This window comes from Mobula hypostoma, chromosome 13 (assembly GCF_963921235.1).
Source record: "Mobula hypostoma chromosome 13, sMobHyp1.1, whole genome shotgun sequence".
In the NCBI taxonomy this organism is placed as follows: domain Eukaryota; kingdom Metazoa; phylum Chordata; class Chondrichthyes; order Myliobatiformes; family Myliobatidae; genus Mobula; species Mobula hypostoma.
In genome coordinates, this window is record NC_086109.1 from 62,872,342 (window position 1) to 62,893,208 (window position 20,867).

Consider the following 20,867-nt stretch of genomic DNA (forward strand, 5'->3'; position numbering starts at 1 on the left):
TCACTTAAAGTAAACCGAAGTTCAGCCCACAATCCCCGACTCCCATGTATTCTATTGAATTTGTTTAATGTTTTGAAGTTACAAAACATAACAGTGGTGATGAGATATTTAAAAACAAACGCAAGATGGCTACCGACCTGTTGGAGGCCTCGAACTAAAAAAAATAGTGAGAAATGGCTGAGTTACAAAATCACTGTGGCATGTGTTCTTTGGAAGGGAAGACATGACCAAGTTTTAAAAAAGCTGAAAACAGAAGAGTTCACGGGTTCATAAAGATTGAATACTGGGTGATAATAGTCTTAAAATATCAGAAATAGCTGTCTATATTGGAACGATTGGCATATTTGATTACATAACAGATAACTGGATTTTATATACTGAGCAAATTGAACAGTATTTTGAAGCAATTTAAATATCCAATGAGAAACAAGTACTAATTTTGCTGTACATTGGGTTTAAAGGCATACAGTTTGCGTTGAAATTTGACTGCTCCAACCAAACCATCAGAAATGAGCTTTGCTGCTATTGTAAAAGTAACACAGAAATATTTAGAACCAAAATAATTGCTGATTGCAGAATGCTTTAAGTTTCAAAAGTGGAATCAAAAAGAAAGGGAGTCCATTTCAGCCTACATGGCTAAATTGAAGAGATTGTCTGAGCATTGTCAGTCTGGTAATGGGCTTAATGATACATTAAGAGGTTGTTTAGTTTGCAGAATCTATCAAGAAATCATTCAAAACTGGCTCCTAACTGAAGCACAACTGGCATTTAAAGGAGCAGTTGAAATCAATGTTTTTATGAAAACCACGGACAGAGGTGCAACTGAATTGCAGTCATAAATGAAATTGAGCATGAACAAAATTGCAAAGTCTAAAGAGAAACCAGCCTGGCTGAACAAATTGTGTTACTGTTGTGGCAGGGGCTCACATTCACCAAACAAATGCGGGTTTATAGGGTAAACATGAGGACAATGTAGCAAAGTAGGACACATGCCAAGAGCGTACCAGACAGACAAAAATAAATGGACTACATAGGGAAGAGAAAAAGCTAAAAAGTCAAGTTTCAGTTTCTATAACAGCACTAATCAGCATGCTGTTGATGAAAAATCTGATAATGTGAAGAGTGACACAAGACTGTGTAACCTTGAGATTTACTGTGTAAAAATTAACAATAGACGAGCAATATGGCTTACACCAGAAATGAATGGCAAATTGATTAAAAAGGAATTGGACATTGGTTTGCCTGTTTCAGTCATTCCAGAAAATGAACTTGAACAGCATTTCAAAGATACTGAATTGAAGCCTGCTGATATCCAAGTCAGTACTTATACTGGAGAAAAGGTAACTCCTGTGGGAATGACATTTCTAACACTGAAATACAACAACCAACAAGCCACATTGGGCTTGTATGTGGTAAAAACAGGAGGGCCAGAATTCTGGGGACATGACTGGCTGAGACAGCTTGATTGGAGATACAACCACAATTTGCATGCCACACCCCCTGCAATAAAGCCAACTGAAAGTGAATTTAGAAAGGAGCTAGATGATGCCACAACTGTCTCTGTCGCCCAATAGAGGACAAACAGGTGTGTGTGACAATCTCTGTGTCTCTTGTTGTTAAGTATATTGGACCAAGGAAGGACTATGTTGCTCAGAGGAAGTGTGAAAATCATGAAAGCGGTGGTCCAACTACAATAGCTTTTGTAGGCAATATATCTGAGAAAGTTTCTGATATGTTAAACAGGCAGTTGCTTGCAAAATGTGGCTTGGTTTTAAGCTGGAAGAGAGTCCCAGGAGCTTCAGGAAAGTTGCAGAATCTACCATGAGCACATTAAGGTTATTGCATGAATTTCAAGTGGGAGACAAAAAGCTTCTTGTAAAAGCAGATAAAAAGACCCAGCTGAATGAATGGAAGGCCAAAAATAAAGCAGTCAATGGAGATGTGAAAGCAGAGGGTTCATCAGATAATGTTGTGGATGAGAAAACCAAGAGGTATCCAGAGCTGTTAGAACCTCTGCCTACCAACCCAGAGTCAACTCCTACAACCACCATGGAGAAAGGCCCAGAACATGAGATTCTTTCACAGCCAGAAGTCTCACCTGCCAAGCAAAGTGACCTTCCTTGTCAAGAAGATGTTATCCCACAAGAGTAAGAAATCCTCCGCAGTGATTAAATCTTTAGGCCTGAATGGGACAAATTAAAATTTACTTTGCTCTGGATGCCTATATAGCAGTTATATTGTGTAGTATACTGTTTATATAGTTAGATTAGATTAGATTAGATTATGAGGACACACAGTCCTCTTTTATTGTCATTTAATAATGCATGCATTAAGAAATAATACAATATTCCTCCGCTGTGATATCATAGAAACATAGGACAGACCAAGACTGAATAAGTGACAAAAACCACATAATTATAACATATAGTTACAACAGTGCAAGCAATGCCATAACTTGATAAAGAACAGGCTGTGAGCACGGTAAAAAAGTTCAAAGTCTCTCGAAAGTCCCACATCTCACACAGACGGCAGAAGGAAGAAAACTCTCCCTGCCATACCCGACCACAGTCCGACTCCGAGTAGTCTGAAAACTTCGAGCTCCGACCAGCCCTTCGACACTGAGCACTGAGCATCATCTCTGCCGAACGCTTCAACCTCAGCCCCGGTCGCCAGCAGCAGGCAAAGCCGAAGATTTTGGGGCCTTCCCTCCGGAGATTCTCGATCGCACAGTAGCAGTGGCAGCGAACCAGGCATTTCAGAAGTTACTCCAGATGTTCCTCCGTGCTCTCACGGCTGTCTCCATCAAATCAGAGTTGTGCACTGCCCCTATTTAACAGATACGATATCATTTCACCGGAGAGGCTATGCGCGCTGCGTCGCGCTGCCATCTTCTCCTCCCTTCCTAGTTGAGATACCTTCTATGTTAAGTTGGAGTTTATAGCTAAGCAGGGAGAAGTGTTGTGTTTTTAACGTATCAGTAATATTTGAGTAATCCTGGTATATATTGTTTGATTAACCATTCTTGTTTATTTAAATAATTCATTATGGGTTATATGTATAAATACGTTAATTGCATATGTCACCACACTACCATGTGTGCACCTCACTTAAAGTAAACCTGAAGTTAGACCTGCAGACTCCCATGTCTTCATTTAGATTAGTTTAATGTTTTGAAGTTACAAAACATAACACTGTCTTGCTTTCTCCACCTTTCTTCACTTTTTCCTTTCTTTCTCTCTCTACCATCTCTGTCCAGCACTCTCCTCTGCACTCCATCCCTCTCTCTCTCTCCTTTATTCTCTTCACCACCTCTCTCGTTCTGTTATGCCACCTCTTCACCTTTATCTCCTCATCTCCACATCTTTCTTTGTCTATACTCCCTCTCTTCTCCCTCCTTTCACTATCTCTCCCTCTCTTCCCTCATCCCTTAACCCTTTTCTTTTCTCCACTTCCTCCTTTCTTTCTGACTGCACCTCCCTCCCTCTATCTGTCTTTCATTTCCCCTTCTCCCTTGACTATCCCTTCCTGCCTTCCTTATCTCTTCTCACTTGCTTGTTCTCCTCTGATCTCCACCTCTCATTTCCGCTTTCCTGTTTCTTCCAGTCTCTCTCCTTCTCATCTCTGTTGATTTCATTCCTTCCTCTTTCCTTCACCCCCTCCACTCTCTCCCTCAATCTGTGCTCTTTCCTTTCCTCTTCTCCCTCCATCTCTCACTACCTCCTTCTCTTTCTCCTCCCCAGTCTCCCTCTCCCACTTTACTTCACACCCTCCTCGCACTCAATTGTTTCATTCACTTCTTAGATCAATTGTTCGCAGGGGTCAGAATCATGTCTGGGAGACCAGGACTTGGCAGATGAAGACCGTCCGGTAGGTGAAGAACTCCTTACTCCCTGCAGTAGTCCTGGGAGGCATTGAGTGGATGGTTGTAGTGACAGAGACCAACATCTATATGGCTGACTCAGGAAGGGCTCGAGTCTGACACTACTTCACTCATGCTAGGCATCCTTTCTTTTCCCCTCTTCCTTTGGGAGAAGGCACAAAAACTTGAAAGCATAGATCACCAAGACTACCACTTTTACAAACAGCTTTTTGTGTCCCACTTGAAATTCATGCAAAAACCTAAAGCACTCAGGGTAGATTTTGTTTCTTTATACTCCCAAAAGCTAAATGCTTGCAACTTTCCTGAAGCTCCTTGGACTGTCTGGTAGTTTAAAACCAAGCCAAATTTCACAAGTATCTCCCTGATTTACATATCAGAAGCTTTGTCAGGTACGTTGCCTACAAAAACCAGGACAGCTTCTACCCTGCTTTCATAAGGGAACTTCTGCTTTCACCCAGGAGGGCAGTGATCTTTGGCTTAGCATTGGTTTTGAAATGGTATGTGTGACTGTGTAGAAATCCTGCAGCAGCCCTTTGCCTGGATCAGGTGCCCAAGACTTTGGAGCTGGACCATGGGACAACAGATCTCTGAAAATCACAGACACTCTGTAGCTGGTATTGGTAAAAGATGCCGATGAGAGAGTGTAATCAGAATTATCACCTTTTTCTGAATAAGCTCTTGGAAAAAACATAAGAAACAAAAAATGGTAGAAACACGCAGCAGGTCAGGCAGCATATATGAAGAGCAAAACAGTGTTAATGTTTCATGTGTTAAACCATTCTTCAGGTTCTTTTCCCTCTCACCTTAAACCTGTGCTCTCCAGTCTTCAGATTCCCTACCCTGGAAAAAGACAATGTACATTCTCTTCATCTATGCACCTTATGGTTTTCTACAGATCCATAAAGTCACCCCTTAGTTCCTTATGTTCCAAATCTTTGCCTGTCCAACCTCTCCCTGTAACTCAGGCTATTCAGTCCTGACAGTTGATTGTTGGGTTCACCATTTTTAAACTGTTTCATTTGTTTCACTGTAAAACAATAATGTGAAGATACCTTTAACCTGAACTTTCTGGTCCCCAGAAACATCAGGGGCTTTTACTATCAATCTAAACCATCACAGATGTGACATTCCAGGAGAATCCTGCAGTTGCATGTCCATGAAATGAGCTCAGTCAATGCCATTCATAAATGTGTCTTGCTGATTATGTCAGCTGTTGGGGACAGCTTTTACAGGTGGACCTGGCAAAACCAGAAACAGTGCTCAGTACTGAACCTGCATTGGAGAGTTGGACTCTTAGATCTTTTGGTTGGACTATCTCTTAGGCCACAATGCTGCTTCAAATCTTAATTTCTCAACTGTAGAATTCAGGAAAGGAGAAAAAGTTTAACAAATTTTATCAGTTGTTCATAAATGATTACAAACCAATTTATATGTGTATGTTTTTTGTCAGTGAAATTTTAATAAACTATGACATTGATTCAACAATGATCAGTGAGAGATATAGTCAATAAATTTGTGTCAAAAGATTTATCTTTTCTTTTTAAGTTTACATTAATCAGTGAGCTACAAAATGACATGATTTTTGTATCAGTTACTGTATATCATCATCTTTATTCCTTTAGTGGTAAAAGCTTTCATGTTTCTTTTGGAAAATAAGTGTAACACTTTTGGCAAGACACACTGGTTCTGAAACTGTATTTGGATGCTCCTGCAGATCTGATTGGTAGATAAAGCACAGCAGGATGGTGGAGCCGTGGCGAGTCCCACAAATTTATAAATCCATGCTGGGTGTTTGTCAGGAAATGTAAAGGAAGCTTGACCCAAATGCGGAGCCGTGGAGATGATTTAGCAGTAAGTGATGTTTTACTAATAAACTGCAGAATAACAAGCCACAAAAAGCCACAAAGTGCAAGAACAGACACTTAGCACAACAAGGCAACAAAGTAACTGAAGGCTAGGAACAACTGGATGAAGCAGGCTGGTTTGATGAGTGAACAAGAGGCTGTGGATGAGAGCTGGGTTGAAATAGGCTGCAGGTGAGGAGTTGGAAATGGGCACCTGCCTGTGCAGGTTTGACTGGACTCCTCCCCGCCGCCCCCCCCCACCACAGCTGGCACCCAATGGCCCAGGATGATCTGGTTGTGTTCGGTGGAATTCCTCAATGAACAATGGATCCAAGGTGAAGGTGGATAGCACCCAAGATCTCTACTCCAGAACACACCCTTCCCAGTCAACCAGGTAGTGCACACCCCTTCCATGATGACGTGAAACCAGCAACCTGTGAACTCTATAAACTAGACCATCTTCCAGCAAACTTGGTCTTGGAGGTGCAGGCTCAGGTGGGATGAGTAGTCCATGGGCAATGGACTTAAGACAGGGCACATGGAAGGTAGTGTGATCTTGAGGAGCAGTGACAACTGGAGACGCTAAGTGACTGGATTGATGCATGGGTATTTTTAAAGGGACCAGTGATCCAAGGTGAGAGTTTGCAAGAATTGTTGCACAGGAGCAGAACTCGAGTGGGCAGCCAGGCATGGTCCCCAAACTGGAATAGTCTGGCTGGGCACTGATGGCAGTTAGCTTGGTGACAGCAGGCAGAGTTGGCAGCTGGGATGGCTCTCTGTGCCCTCTGGCAATGGCGAACCAGGGCCCTAGTGGATGGGACCACCACTGTTGGCTCCTCCAGAGGGAGCAACTGGGGTTCATAACCATAAAGTACTTCAAAGGGTGCTCGAAGTGCCAGAGGAGGTGTGTAGATTGTGAGACAGTTTGGCCCAGAGCAGGCACTCCTTTCATGCGGAATGGTTAGAGGCAGCAAAGCATCGCAAAAACTTCTTCACTTGCTGATTTGCTGTTTCTGATTGACCGTTGGTCTGCAGATGATGGCCAGAGGACTGAGGTGTGGCGGTGGGAACAGAAGGCTCGCAGAAGCTCGGAGTCAAATTGTGGGCCCTGGTACTGACACAATGTCCTAAGGGAAACTGTGCAGGGAAACTATATGTTGGCTTCTGTGTCGAAAAGTAGAGAAGGCTTGGCCCAAAAGCAGAACAGCAAAGACAATAATTTACTAATAACTTGCAAAATAACAAGCCACGAGGGGCCACAAAACAAGAGAGAAAAGATAATTAACACAACAAGGCATCAAGATAACTGAAAGCTAGGAGCAACTGGTTGAGGGTGAATAGTTTTATGGGTGTACAGAGGGTAGTGGATGAAGCTGGGTTTAAATAGGCTGCAGGTGACAAGTTGGAAATGAGTGGCAGGTGACTCCTGCTAGCTGGGAGGAGAATGGAAGGTCCCTGCTTGTGCAGGCCTGACGGTTTTATGAGCAAACTCTTACTTAACAATCTCATGCAGAGTATATAAGGGAACTGAGAGTAAATTGAGATGAGACAGTTGTCCCATCAAGGAACATTAAGATTCAAGATTCAAAAAACTTTATTGTCATTCTAACCATACATCAGCTCTGCAGGGCAGAATGAGACAGCGTTTCTCAGGAGCAGTGCAATCATAACATAACAAACGCAACACTAAATAATAAACATAACAATAAATAGTAAAACACAACAGCCACATGTCGGTTAAAATTAAATTATAAGTGTCCAGTGCAAGTTAAAAGTGTCCAAAGCAGAGTCAGGAAGAGCAGCTATTTAGCAGTCTGACTGCCTGTGGGAGGAAGCTGTTTAGTAGCTTTGTGGTTTTAGTTTTGATGCTCCTGTAACGTTTGCCTGATGGCAGAAGAACAAACAGTTCATGGAGAGGGTGTGAGGGGTCTTTAATGATGTACCGTGTCTTCTGGAGGCATCGACTCTGAAAGAGGTCTTGGACAGAAGGTAGGGAGACCCCAATAACCTTCTCTGCTCCCCTAACCACCCTCTGCAAGGCTTTTTTGTCAACAGCACTGCAGCTGGAGTACCAGGTTGTGATGCAAAAGGTCAGCATTGTCTGTATTTCTTGAAGTTTAAAATAATAAGGGGTGACCATATTCAAGTATATAAGATTCTAAGGGGGAATTGTCAAGATAGTTGTTGGGGTGTTTTCACTACTGAGAGATTTTTGAACAAGAGGGCATAACTGCAAGATAAGAGACCAGTCAATCAGAACTGAGACATATAAAAATTCCTTCTGGCAGAGGGTGATGAATCTCTGGAATTCTCTGTCCCAGCAGACGGTGAGGAGGTGAGGTGAAAAATCAGCAAGAATAATCTTTAGTAAGATGTAGAACAATATCATCAAGGTGACGCAGTTGGTTTTATTTCCATTAGTGTAACAGGTCATTGCAGGCAGTTGGAGAGAGAGAGAGAAAAAAACTGTTTGCTTTGCTCTCCACTAGGAATTCTGCAGATGCTGGAAATTCAAGCAACACACATCAAAGTTGCTGGTGAACGCAGCAGGCCAGGCAGCATCTCTAGGAAGAGGTACAGTCGACGTTTCAGGCTGAGACCCTTCGTCAGGACTAACTGAAGGAAGTTAGTCCTTCCTTCAGTTACTTCCTTCAGTTAGTCCTGACGAAGGGTCTCGGCCTGAAATGTCGACTGTACCTCTTCCTAGAGATGCTGCCTGGCCTGCTGTGTTCACCAGCAACTTTGATTCTTTCCTCTCCAGCTGGTCTCATTCAACTATGAACTTCATGCTCTGAAGTATTTAAACTCCTGGGCAGCCTTTGTCTCACCTTATCACGGACATTCCCTCTTATCATGTCACCCCTCCCCCTCTCTGCACTTTTGTTTTCCCAGGTCTGGTAAAGACTCGTTGACCTAAGGTCATGATTTGTTCCCACTCTCCCAACACCCGCATCTTTTTTTATTTTCACCCTGCCTGATCATTATTGCATTTCTCTTGATGTCTCTTTCACAAGTGCTTCATTATCTGTTTGTAGTCCTGGAAATTGCAAGGTTGTTCTAGATGCTATAGAAATGCAAGTCTTTTCTTTCATATTCTCTGAAGATTGTTGTCTTTATGAAAATTTGTACAGAAAATCATTAGCATTTTGGCAACCTCTGGAATTAGTCAGTGTGTTGTTATGCCTGCATTAAATTTCAGTAACTTGTATACCAGTTTAGAACTTGAAAGTATGCTTCTTGCATAATGTGAAATAAAAATAATATTTATCTTGGCAGCCCTCAGTTATTCCCAGCACATATAAAAGAGTGAATTTGCTTTGCTATAATGAAGAAGTACAGTTCAGATATTAATACAGTTTAATAACTGTGACAGCATACAATATACATATATGTTGTTTGTTTATTTATTCATTGAGATCCAGTGTGGAATAGGCCCTTCCGGCTCTTGGAACCACGCCACCCAGCAACTCCAGATTTAACCCTAGCCTAATCATGAGACAATTTACAATGACCAGTTAGCCTCCCAACTGGTATGCCTTTGGATGTGTGAGGAAACCGATGCACCTGGACAGAACCCACACGGTTATGGGGAAGATGTACAAACTACTTATAGACAGCAGTGGGAATTGAACATGGGTTGCTGGTACTGTAAAGCATTGCGCCAACCTCTATGCTACCGTGCCACCCTGTTTTCTAGATTAATAGACCACGTGGCTGAGAGGATCTGAGAACTTCTATGAGCATTAGGCTAGCACTCTTATTCTACACATACACTATTAGTGATTTAATTTCTCCCTGTCTGTCCACCCTTTTCAGTTTAACTATTCTTCCCTGACCTTCTCCAGCCTCAACATCACTTCTTCTGTCCCATTTTCCATTTGGATGTTTCATATTTAGTTCTGATTCATTTTCTCTTCGCACTTTTTATCTGACTTTTAAGTATTTCTTCCTTAATTGTGAACCTGCTTTGAGTTTAATCTAAGTGCATCTGTGAGTCCATGGACTTGGCTGTGTTGCAGCCAATGAAAAGCATCATCCCCCTTAAGTCACGTGCACATGTATGGTGAGGTGCAGATACAATTGAACACGACCTTGCAGCAGTATTACAGGTATGTAGGTCAGACAACGCACAATGCACAGATCATACATAAACCACCAGTGAGTGAAGAGACTGCGCAAATCAAGATATTAGCACAAAAAAGACACAACCAGACACAACCATGGTAGTGCTTGAGGTGGTCCATAGTGTTTAATTGCTCTTTTTCAATATTTTTATTAATTTCTACATAGAAAAATACAGAGTACAAGAAAGTATATATAAAGGTAAAAAAAAACAACTACCAATTACATTATATCTATTCATAACAATCTCATTATCCTGTATTCACGTAGGTTAGTCAAAGTTATATCGAAATATACTAATTTATTACAAAAAAAGAGTCTAACCCATACCAAGACCGAAGCTGTTTATTAAGGAGAAAAAGGTAAAATACCTTCTCATATAATAAAAATTAATAATAGCCAACATCTAAATTTAAACATCAAATTGAGGGTCTTGAAAGTTTTTGAAAATAATAGTGCTTAATTGTTGATGTACGATTAGAATTGTGCAGGTCGGCTCAAGAAACTGATGGTTGTAGCAAAGTAGCTGTTTTTGAACTTGGTGGAAGGGGACTTGGGTTTCTGTACCTCCTTAAGTTTCTAAGAACTTAGAAGGTTTTGCTTTCTCTTCTTTAAGATTACATCTATGTACTGACCTCAGGTCAGGTCAGCCACCCTTCTCATGTAGGTAGATGGCAGTGGCACATGTTGTGGGTGCCATGGAGGAGAGATAGGCTGCAGGAGAAAGAGAAGTACTTCTCTCTTTCTTTAAGAGCAACTTGGAAACACAGGGCATTGAAAGAGGATGGAAGTGGTCCTATTGCACTGTGGGTGGGTGGATGGGTTGTTCCAAACCTATCAGGATTTCCATTATTTTAGCCTGATCAGAGGTGGCTAAGGATTCCATCCCAACGAATGGAAATCATTGGAGAAGCATCAGAAGGTATTCCATGATTGGGCATGGTTTGTTAAGATTGTGTACCAGTCAAAAATTAAACATTCATACATACTCTCATGCATCCCACCCTTAATTACAACTCCCATCATGCTCACCTGATCTTTAAACTTCAATCCCTCCATCCTCTAAACTGAGATCAAAACCCCAATGTTCTGATATTGTGAAGGCTGTTCAAAGTCCTTTATTCCCATTTAGGCTAAAACAAAAGGAGGAGGAGGGAGATCATCTGTAATGGAGATAAGGTCTTCACGACATCCACTTCTCTCAGGTTTGATGGAATAGTCTTTTGCTTATGGCCAAAAGACTTCAGAGGCCCATACCACTTGGCAGAGTCTCTATAGAATCTGCCACTATGATTCAATGCTGCAGTGTAATTACTAGCTCCCTTTTATTTGAACACTAGTGGATGTACTCACTGAGAAATAGTGCTGTACCCCAGAAGGGTGAGTCAAGGCCATCAGCTGGTCTGTTCCACATCTGGCAGTTAAAGCAATGTTGGACCAATCTCCAGGCAAACTCTTCAGTGTATCATTGCCATCTCAGAAGATGTACAAGTTCAGAACATTATCACCCCCTCAGGAGATCTTCAGTTAACCTCTCAGCCTCTCAGGCAACTTGCACATGGTACCCCCACCCCATCATCTCTCACTGTTTCTTCTAAAGGCTCTATTGTAAATGGTAGTCAGAAGATGGTCCACCATGGTCAAGGGATTCTAATGTATCATTAAGACACCCATACAGCCTGAAGGTGGAAACAACCTTCCAGCGACCAAACTCCTGCCATAGAGAGAGCATGGCTGAGTAGCTCTAGGACATAGGAATCTACTTCCAAGTTCCTCAATTCACAATGGCAATAGGTTATATAATTACAGGTAAATGTAGTAACTTTCCTTTTATGTATCATGCTGTTACTTTGCAATAATGAATCTAAAAAAAATCAACATTCAAGTGCATTCTTTTCATTTAGAGGTAATGATATACTTGAATGTATCGAGATACATTACACTTGTGTGGTTGCTGCTGGCATTGTTTCCGATCTTGCAATTCTTCACCTAGAAAGGTTACTTATGTCATGCGTTTCATGCCAATATGTTCAGGAAAGTATTTAGTTCCTGTTAGATAGCAAGTGATGCTTAAAACCAGTAACCATGCTGCAACAGATCCCATGATTACAAAATAATCTGACATTACTTAGCTGCCACCTTTTGTTTGCAGGTGGCTTTCATTGAAAAGCTGACTTGGTATGCTCCTTGTGATCATATTGGATTTGCTGTCTGCGAAGTTCTAAACTCAAATGAAGATCGTAAGCCTTTTCAGACTGGGGCTACAGTGAGCCTTTGCTCTGGGTTTCACCTACAGTCCAATGGTCAGACGGAATGGGTGAACTAGGATATGGAGTGAACTCTGACATGCCTGGCCTCGGAAGATCCAGACAAATCGTGTGACCATTTGAAGTGGACAGAGGTCACCCAGAGCAGCCTACAGAATTCAGGGTACAGGATGACCCCGACTGAATGCTAATTTGGGTATTCTCTGTCACTCCTCCCCGAGCAAAAGGCCGAGGTTGGGTTTCCTGCTGCTGAAGATCTCATCTGCATCTGACGCTTCAAGGAAAAATGGGTGAGGGCAGGGAAGATTTTATTGGCCTCTGAATTGAAGGCCAACAGCAACAGAAGACAGGGACCAGCTTTGCAGCCTGGACAAGATGTCTAGCTGTCTGCTCAGGATTTGCCTCGCTGGTGCCCAAGTTCATTGGATCATTGGAGCCTTCAAGGTGCTAAAGAAAGTAAATCTCCCAGCTCCCCAAGACCTTAAGATCAATCCCACATTCTATTTTTTCAAGTTGAAACCTGTGAGTACCAGTCCTTTGGCCCCACCACCATCAGCCCCGTCGCCACAAAAATTTGTTGATGGGGAACAGGTTTTCACTGTAAAAAGAATTCTGGATTCACAAACTGTTCGGGGTGTTTAGCAGTTCCTCGTTGACTGGGAAAGACTTGCACCCAAGGAAAGGTGCTGGGTTCCTGAAAGGGACATCTTGGATCCAGCTCTCATCCATGAGTACTATCATCTCCTCTCTGAGCAGCCTGGGCTGCCAGGAGTTGGCCATAGGGGAGGGGTCCTGTTATGATACACATCCAGCTGCTGGGGTTAAGACGTTCAGACACTCCAGAATATGGACAGCTGGCATGGTCCCTTTAAAGACGCAGGCCCACCCGCTAATTGGCGGCCATGTTTTGATGCCAAGATTTTAATATTTAAAGAGGACCTGAAAGGTTCAGTGCTCAATCATCAGCTCAACTTTGAATTCACATCTAGTGTCTAGTTTACAACCCTGTCCTTGTCTGGGTCTTGTATCATGTTTCAATTCTAGTCTCCGACACTCCAGCACTTGGGTCCTTACTATCCTCATCTAGATCTCTCATCAGAGGTTGGGAGTTTAACTTACTTCAAGTCAACTTTTTTATCCCTCCAAATGTCAGGTGCTGTGTTAGAAAGCTGATCTTGGCAAAAAACATGCTCCCTGCTCCTGGATAGTGAATATCCATCACATCCTCTGATACTTATCGGGTGACCTTTGAGAGAGGGACTTCTAAAAGAACTGCTAAAATCTGAGTTAATTTGCATGGTGAGATAAAGACTAATGAATGTTACTCATTCCAAAGAGCCCAACTTTCTGTAGAGGCATTAAAAGCTGAAGGTTTGAATAAAAATTACTCAGAAGTTATGGATTATGTAGAACAGAATGGCCCCCTATTGATCAGATCCAAAAGTTGTGAGTTTCTGTCATTGTCACTTCATCAGTTGTTCCCTGTTTTATACCTTGAAATAGATGACTGGTACAGTGGCTTAGGAATAAATTCACTTCAATGTAGTTCCATGAGGGATTTCTCATTGCCACACTTCATTGATTTGAAACATTGATCTCTTCATGCATCAGCCTATCCACAGAATAAAAGTCAATATTTGTTACTTGCATTACTCACACCTGCTGTGACCACATTTTAACAAACCACCACTGGTGATGAATACAAGATCTTGACCCATATATGGACTGGCATTCAAGCAACATGTATTCTGTGCAGAGACTCTTATTGTTTAAGCAAGGTACCACTCATCAGGAAATGCAGAGATGGTGGAGTAGTTAATTTAATTAATTGGATCTGTGATTCCTTCTCTGAGGTACTGAAATCAGTCCAGATAAGACGTTATAGCAGGATGCGAAAGAACTTTATGTGTCAGCTGTTCTTTCATGGTTGTTTGTTCGTGCATTATGTTGGTGTTAAGAGTGAAATGTGTAAAGGTCCACTTTGGTTTCCTTAGCGATCATGACCTAGGAAATTCTTTATCAGAAAGCTTGTTCTTCAGGGAAATCCCTAGTAGCTCATGAAGCTCATGAATACAATGACTACTTCCTTTGCTTCACTGGAGGATCATCTGTTGAAGTTCAGTTGGACCATTCCCCTGTCACCTCTCACACTTCCCCTTTGAACCTGCAGGTCTGCATATTGCTCTTCCTACAGCACTAGCTAACATCTCTCAATGTCTGTTTGCCTTTCTGGGTTTTAGTAGGATATATGTGGTTCTGAGGATTTCTAGGAGGGACCATTGAGGTTTTGTAAGTTCTTAGTGTCAAATGTGGCCCTGTGGATTTTTTCATTTACATTTGTGGTTTAATGGGTCAGGATGTGGAACCATGGATGAATGAGCCCATCTTTAAGGCAACGATTTCCACTGATGCAAATCTTTCATCTTTCCTTCCCAGAATGAGCAGTTCACCTCACAATCTGTGGAAGATCTTCCATAGGTGCACAGTGAAGAGTAACCTGACTGGTTGCATTGTGGTCTGGTATGGAAACACCAATGCCCAAGAATGAAAAAGCCTCCAAAAAGTGATGGATACAGCCCAGTCCATCACAGGTAAAGCCCTCCCCTGTTACAAGAAAGCAGCATCCATCATCAAGGATCCCATCATCCAGGCCATGCTCTCTTCTCACTGCTGCCATCAGGAAGGAGGTATACGAGCCTTAGGCGCCAAACCACCATTTCAGGAGTAGTTATTTCCCTTCAGCCAACAGGCGTCTGGACCAGTGTGGAAAATTTTACTCACCTCAACACTGAACTGATCACTGCACAGAGCCTATGGACTCCCTTTCAATGAGTCTACAATTTTGTCCACAGTGCAATTTATTTATTTATTTATTTATGATTTTTCTTTGTATTTGCACAGTTTATTTTCTTTTGATGATTGGTTTCTTGTCACTCTTTGTTTCATTCATCGTATTGTATGCAAATCTGAAGCTGGCCATCAGAAAATCCCACCTTTTGAGCAGATGAATTGAAGGTGCTGGACGAAGCGGTCCTCTATCTGTGTCTATTCTCATCAATGTCAAGGAAGCTGTATCAGGAGCACTGGATACAGAAGATGACCCTGACAGACTCGCAGGTGAAGTGACACACACAAAATGCTGGAGGAACTCAGCAGGTCAAGCACCATCTATATAAAATAATAAACATTCAACGTTTTGGGCGGAGGTACTTCTTCAGGACTGGAAAGGAAGGGGGAAGATGACAGAATAAAAAGGTGGAGGGTGGAGGGGAAGGAGGACTAGTTACAAGGTAGTAGGAGAAGCCAGGTGGATAGGAAATGTAGGAATCTGATAGGAGAACCGAGTGGACTATCAGAGAAAGGGAAGGAGGAGGGGACCTGGGTGAGGTGATAGGCAGGTGAGGAGGTAAGAGACCTGAATGGGAAATGGATGAAGAGGGAAGGGGGAGAGAAATGGTTTTTTACTGGAAGGAGAAATCAATATTCATGCCATCAGGTTGGAGGCTACCTGGACGGAATGTAAAGTGTTGCTTCTTCAACTTGAGGGTGGCCTCGTCATGGCAGCAGAGGATGCCATGGACTGACATGTCGGAACGGGAATGGAAATGGGAATTAAAATGTTTGGCCACCAGAAAGTTCCACTTTTGGTGGTTGGAGTGGAGTGCTTGATGAAGTGGCCCCCCAATTTACAACAGGTCTCACCAATGTAGAGCAGGCTGCATCAGGAGCGCCGTTCATGATAGTCAACCCTCAGCAGGTTCGCTGGTGATGTTGCCGCACCTGGGAGGACAGTTTGGGGATCTCAATGGAGGTGAGGGAGGAGCGGAATGGGCAGGTGTAGCACTTTGGCCGCTTGAAGGGGTAAGTGCTGGCAGGGACATTAATGAGCTAAGTGAAGTGGTAGGCAGGTATGTTTGGTGATAGCTCCCTTTGGAGATGGTAGAAGTTGTGGAGAATGATACTTTGGATGAATATCTTTTCTCAATTCCTATGTCTCCACCGCATCTGTTCCCAGGATGCTGCTTTCCTTTCCAGGGCATCAGAGATGTCCTGCTTCTTCAAAGAACAGTCTCCTCCTCATTAGTGAGACCTGTTGGAAATTGGGAGACCACTTCATCGGGCACCTCCACTCCAACCAACATCTTTCATAAACATATAGATTCCCATGGTTATCTTGACTATACCTCTTCCCACCTTGTCTCTTATAGTCAAGGTAACCATGGGAATCAGTGTGTTTTTAAAATATGTCAGTTGATAGCTTGTCTCCAAAGATGGAGACAGAGAGATTGAGAAAGGTGGGGTAGGTGTCAGAAATGGACCAAGTGAACTTAAGAGTAGAGTGGTAGCTGGAGGCAAAGTTGATGAGATTGACAAGCTCAGCATGGGTGCAATGCAGTCATCAATGCTGCAGGGGAAGTTGCGGGAGCATTACTAGGAAGGCTTAGAACAAGGACTGTTGCACATAGCCAGTGAAAGGCAGACATAACTGAGGCCCTTGCAGGTCCCTATAGCTACACCTCGAATCTGCCAGTGGGTGGAGCTGAAGAGCTTGAGGACCAGTTCTGCCAGATGGAGGAAAGGTGGTGGAAGAGGCAAACTGGTTGGTTCTCTTGAGAAGGAAGAGGAAATCTTTAAGGCCTTCTTGATGGGGAATAGAAGCGTATAGGGATAGGACATCCATGGTGAAAATGAGGTGGCTGGGGCCAGGGAATTGAAGGTTAATGTGGAGATTGAGGTCATGAGAAGTACTGTGGATGTAGGTGAACCAAAGGGGCTAGTGAAGTGTCACCTTACCTAGAAGGTCTGTTTGAGACACTGATTGGATGCATGAAACAATAGCTTAGCCTTCTCAAGGTCAGGAAGGAAGCCAATCAATGAATGTTTTACATGCACTTATCATTCTCTATGTCAAAAAAACTGCCTCTGATACCCCCACTAATTTTAAGCTGATTAGAACATAAGACCATAATGCTTCAGGATGTGGAACATCAAAAAAAAAGAGGAAATGACTCAAAAATTAAAACAAAAAGGTTTGCAGATGCTGGCAACCTAAAACCAAAGCAGAAATAGCTGAAAACACTCAGCATGTCAGTTGGTATGGAAAGGTAATTCTTTATGTTGAATTTGTTTTATCAAACAGGAAGGGAAGTGAGATCAAAAATTAGTTTTAAGTTGCACAAAGTGTGGTGGAAGGACAAATGGCGTGAAGGGAATATCTCTGTACAGGGCCATCTAAAAATGATTATGACCATAAATTAACAAGGGATGTAATGGCAGTCAGTAAGTGCTTCTACAGATATAAATAATGGAAGAAAGCAACTGAGGTAAATCTTGGGCCTCATAAAATTAGATTGAGAAGTTATTTATAAAATATCTATGGAAATGGCAGGTATTTTCAATAAGCATTTTGCATCTGCCTTCACAATAGAGGACATTAAACAAATCCTAACAATTGCTGAAAGTCAGGAGGCAGAAGGGAGGAAGAACTTCAAAAATCATGGGGAAAAATGTTTAGTAAAGTAGGAAATTAAAGATTGATAAGTTTCCTCTACTTGATAGCTGTGTGCTATGGATTGAGGGCCATGCGAACCAGGCACAGCAGAGGAGATGAGGCCAGGGGCAGATCAGCCATGATTACATTGAAGGGTGGTACACACTTAAGGGGTTCCTATTTTCTTGTAGTTCGTGTCAAATATTGTCTATAATCAATAAAGCATCAGTCTTCCCTGATCTTTCTTTTGGTGATTACAGGGAGCAAAGAGCATACATCTAATAAGTAGCTGATCATTACAATAAATATGTTATTTAGAAATTGGCACAGTTCCTCAAACCATAATTATGGATTCCATTTACTGTTGTTGATTTTGTTTTTTTGTAATGGAATAAATGATGTAACAGAAATGAAAATGAACCAGCAAGATGTTAAATATTTTTAGGGCCTGAGGTAACCATGGATTTATAACCTCAGCAGAGCTAAAGAGCTCATTGTTGACTTCAGGAAGGGAAGGAGAATGAACTAATCTTCTTTGGGGGATCAGTTCTGGAGAGATTCAGCCTGTTTAAATTCCTGGTTGTTCAGACCATGATTTAAGATTTAGGAGCAGAATTAGGCTATTTGGCCCATTGAGTCTGCTCCACCATTTCATAATGTCTGATCCATTTTCCCTCTCAGTCCCAATCTCCTGTCTTCTCCCAGTATCTCTTCAAGCCATGATTAATCCATCAACCTCTGCCTTAAATATACCAAATGACTGGACATCCACAGCTGCCTGTGGAAATGAATTTCACGGATTCACGACTCTCATTCCTCTTCATCTCCATTCGATTTTGAGGCTGTGTCCTCTGGTCTTAGACTCTCCCACCATGGGAAACATCCTCTCTACATCCACTTCATCAGGGCCTTTCAACATTCGATAGTTTTCAAGAGGTCACCCCTCATTCTTCTGAATTCCAGTGAGTAGAAGCCCAAAGCCATCAAACGGTCCTCATCTGACAAGCCTTTCAATCCCAAAATCATTTTCGTGACTCTCCTTTGAATCCTCTCCAATGTCAGCACATCCTTTATAAGATAAGGGGCCCAAAACTGCTCACAGCACTCCAAGTGAGGCCTCAACAGAGTTTTATAAAGCCTCAACATTACAGTCTTGCTCTTACATTCTCGTCCTCTGGAATTGAATGCTAACATTGCATTTGCCTTTCGCACCTTACTTCTTATCAGAGGATCTCTGCTGGGCCCAGTACATCAGTACAATCACTGGGAGGTGTCCCAGTGTCTTTACTTTCATAGAAGGTTAAGGAGATTTGGCTTATCACTGAACAGTCTTATAAACTTCTGCTATAAGTACGCTGACTGGTTACAACATGGTGTGGTACAGTAAGTCAAATACCCAGGAATGTAGGAAGCTGCAGAGAGCAGTGGATCAGCCCAATACGTCATAGGTGCTTCCTTCCCCACTATCAGTAGTATCTACAGGAGGCATTGCCTCAAGCAGTCAATACCCATTATTAATGATCCCCACTGTCTGGGCCATATCATCTTGTCACAGCTACCACTGGGCAGGAGGTACAGAGACCCGAAGTCCCACACCACCATGTTCAAGAGCACCCACTTCCCTTCAACCATTCAGTTCTTGAACCAACTGACACAACCCTAATAACTACAACTTATCAACACTTTGACTACTTGGCAACAAAATGTACTGGTTTGACTTTGAGCTGTTATTAAATTAAATAATGTTGAATATACTGTATGTTTATTTCATAAACACTGCTTCTCCGATGCTCCGTGCCTGTGAATCTGCTGCAAGTAAGCTTTTCAATGCACCTGTGCACACATGTACTTGTGCATATGACAATAAACTCAACTTTGACTTTACAGAGTGTTTTTCATGACCACAGGATGTGGCAGAACCTCTTATTGCCAAAGAACTGCTTTTCAGTGCACTGAAATCATCCTAGTGTAGAACAAAAGGCCCTGGGTTTGGCTGCTTAGGGCTGAGATGAGGAGGAATCATTGAAGTGGTGAAACAGATTTTTGTACTATGGTAAGAATCAAAGGCTTTTGATATCAGACTAGAAAGTGGAGGCAAACAGGAAGACCTGGCAAATCTTATTTGCTGACACAATCCCAATGTGCTGTTCTCTGGATCACGATCAAACAATTGCTCTCTATGCCCAATCAAACTACTCAGTGCTCAATACAGCAAACTAGTCAGTAAAAGATTCATTAATTTCATAATCAACTCAATTCTCAATTGTGATTCTGAAAGAGAAAAATCATGATATATAATAATAATAATACATACAATTATTCTTTTAGTTTAAAGTACTCTTTCTTCTGATCAGATTAATTTTGTTTCTTTAGTTAAGCTAAATTGAAATGATGTCTTGTCCATATTCCTATGTCTCTTACAGCGGTCGAACACTCTTTGATTTATATCAGTGCTTGGAACCATTGTGCAAGAAAGGGGTTAACTTATTCAGGGCTGTCAAAGAATCTTTTGGTAATTTATTAAAATATTCTGCACTAAGATAGAGGAGAATTGCTTCTTTGACTTTACAGTGGGTTATTTTGCAGAGTGCCTTCAATACATAAATGCTGATTTCTGGGTGTGCATAGGCAATACTGGTGCACGAGCTCCAAGTCCAATGCAGTCTAAAATTGCAGGCTGACTAACTAGGAGCATTCCTAGCTAAGGAAGAATCCTTGGTGCTTATGTACCCTAGATTTGGCAGGTAGCTTCACTACTCCTGGTCCCAGCAGAAGAATAGCATTTGAGCAGTTAGGATGCACAAGATACTGCAGATGCTGGAATCTGGAGAGAGAAAAAAACAAACCACTGAAGAATCTCAGTTGGCCAGGCACATCCGTGGAGGGAAATGGACTGTTGATGTTTTGGGTAGAGGGAAAATAATCAGTAAAAAAAGGAAGGAAGAAAGAAAGAAAGAAAGAAACAAATGGTGCAATAGCTAGCATGCATTAGGTTGATCCTGGTGGGGAGGGGTGATAGGCAGATGGAAGCGGGAATTGTGGAAATAATGATGGAAACTGGGAGGTGATGGGTGGAGGCAACAAAGGGCTCCAGGTGGAAGAATCAGATGGGGGAGAAAGGTGGAGCATGAAGCAAATAAGCACAATGGGATGGACAGATGGGAAGCGTACAGAGCGAAGACCCAGTGAAATGAATGTGAGGGTAATTGGCAGATGGAGGAGGTGGAAGGGGAGAAAGAAACAGGGTGATATGGGTCTGTGAG

The 20,867-nt window shown here is 42.2% G+C and overlaps 1 protein-coding gene across 18 annotated transcripts in view; it reads right to left on the bottom strand.

Annotated features, from left to right (window-relative positions):
• LOC134355640 (uncharacterized) overlaps positions 1–20,867 on the bottom strand; it is an 80,074-nt gene that overhangs the window by 12,707 nt on the left and 46,500 nt on the right. For 4 of the 18 annotated variants that reach the window (XM_063065836.1, XM_063065831.1, XM_063065830.1 and 1 more), the window contains one exon: positions 2,099–2,182. The exons of 12 other annotated variants lie outside the window; for them this stretch is intronic. The gene's annotated coding sequence lies outside the window, so the exon portion shown is untranslated. Of the gene's footprint in view, positions 1–2,098; positions 2,183–4,932; positions 4,998–13,606; positions 13,726–15,106; positions 15,208–20,867 lie in introns of those variants that run through there. 2 more of the 18 variants (XM_063065840.1, XM_063065847.1) reach the window with 2 other exon arrangements.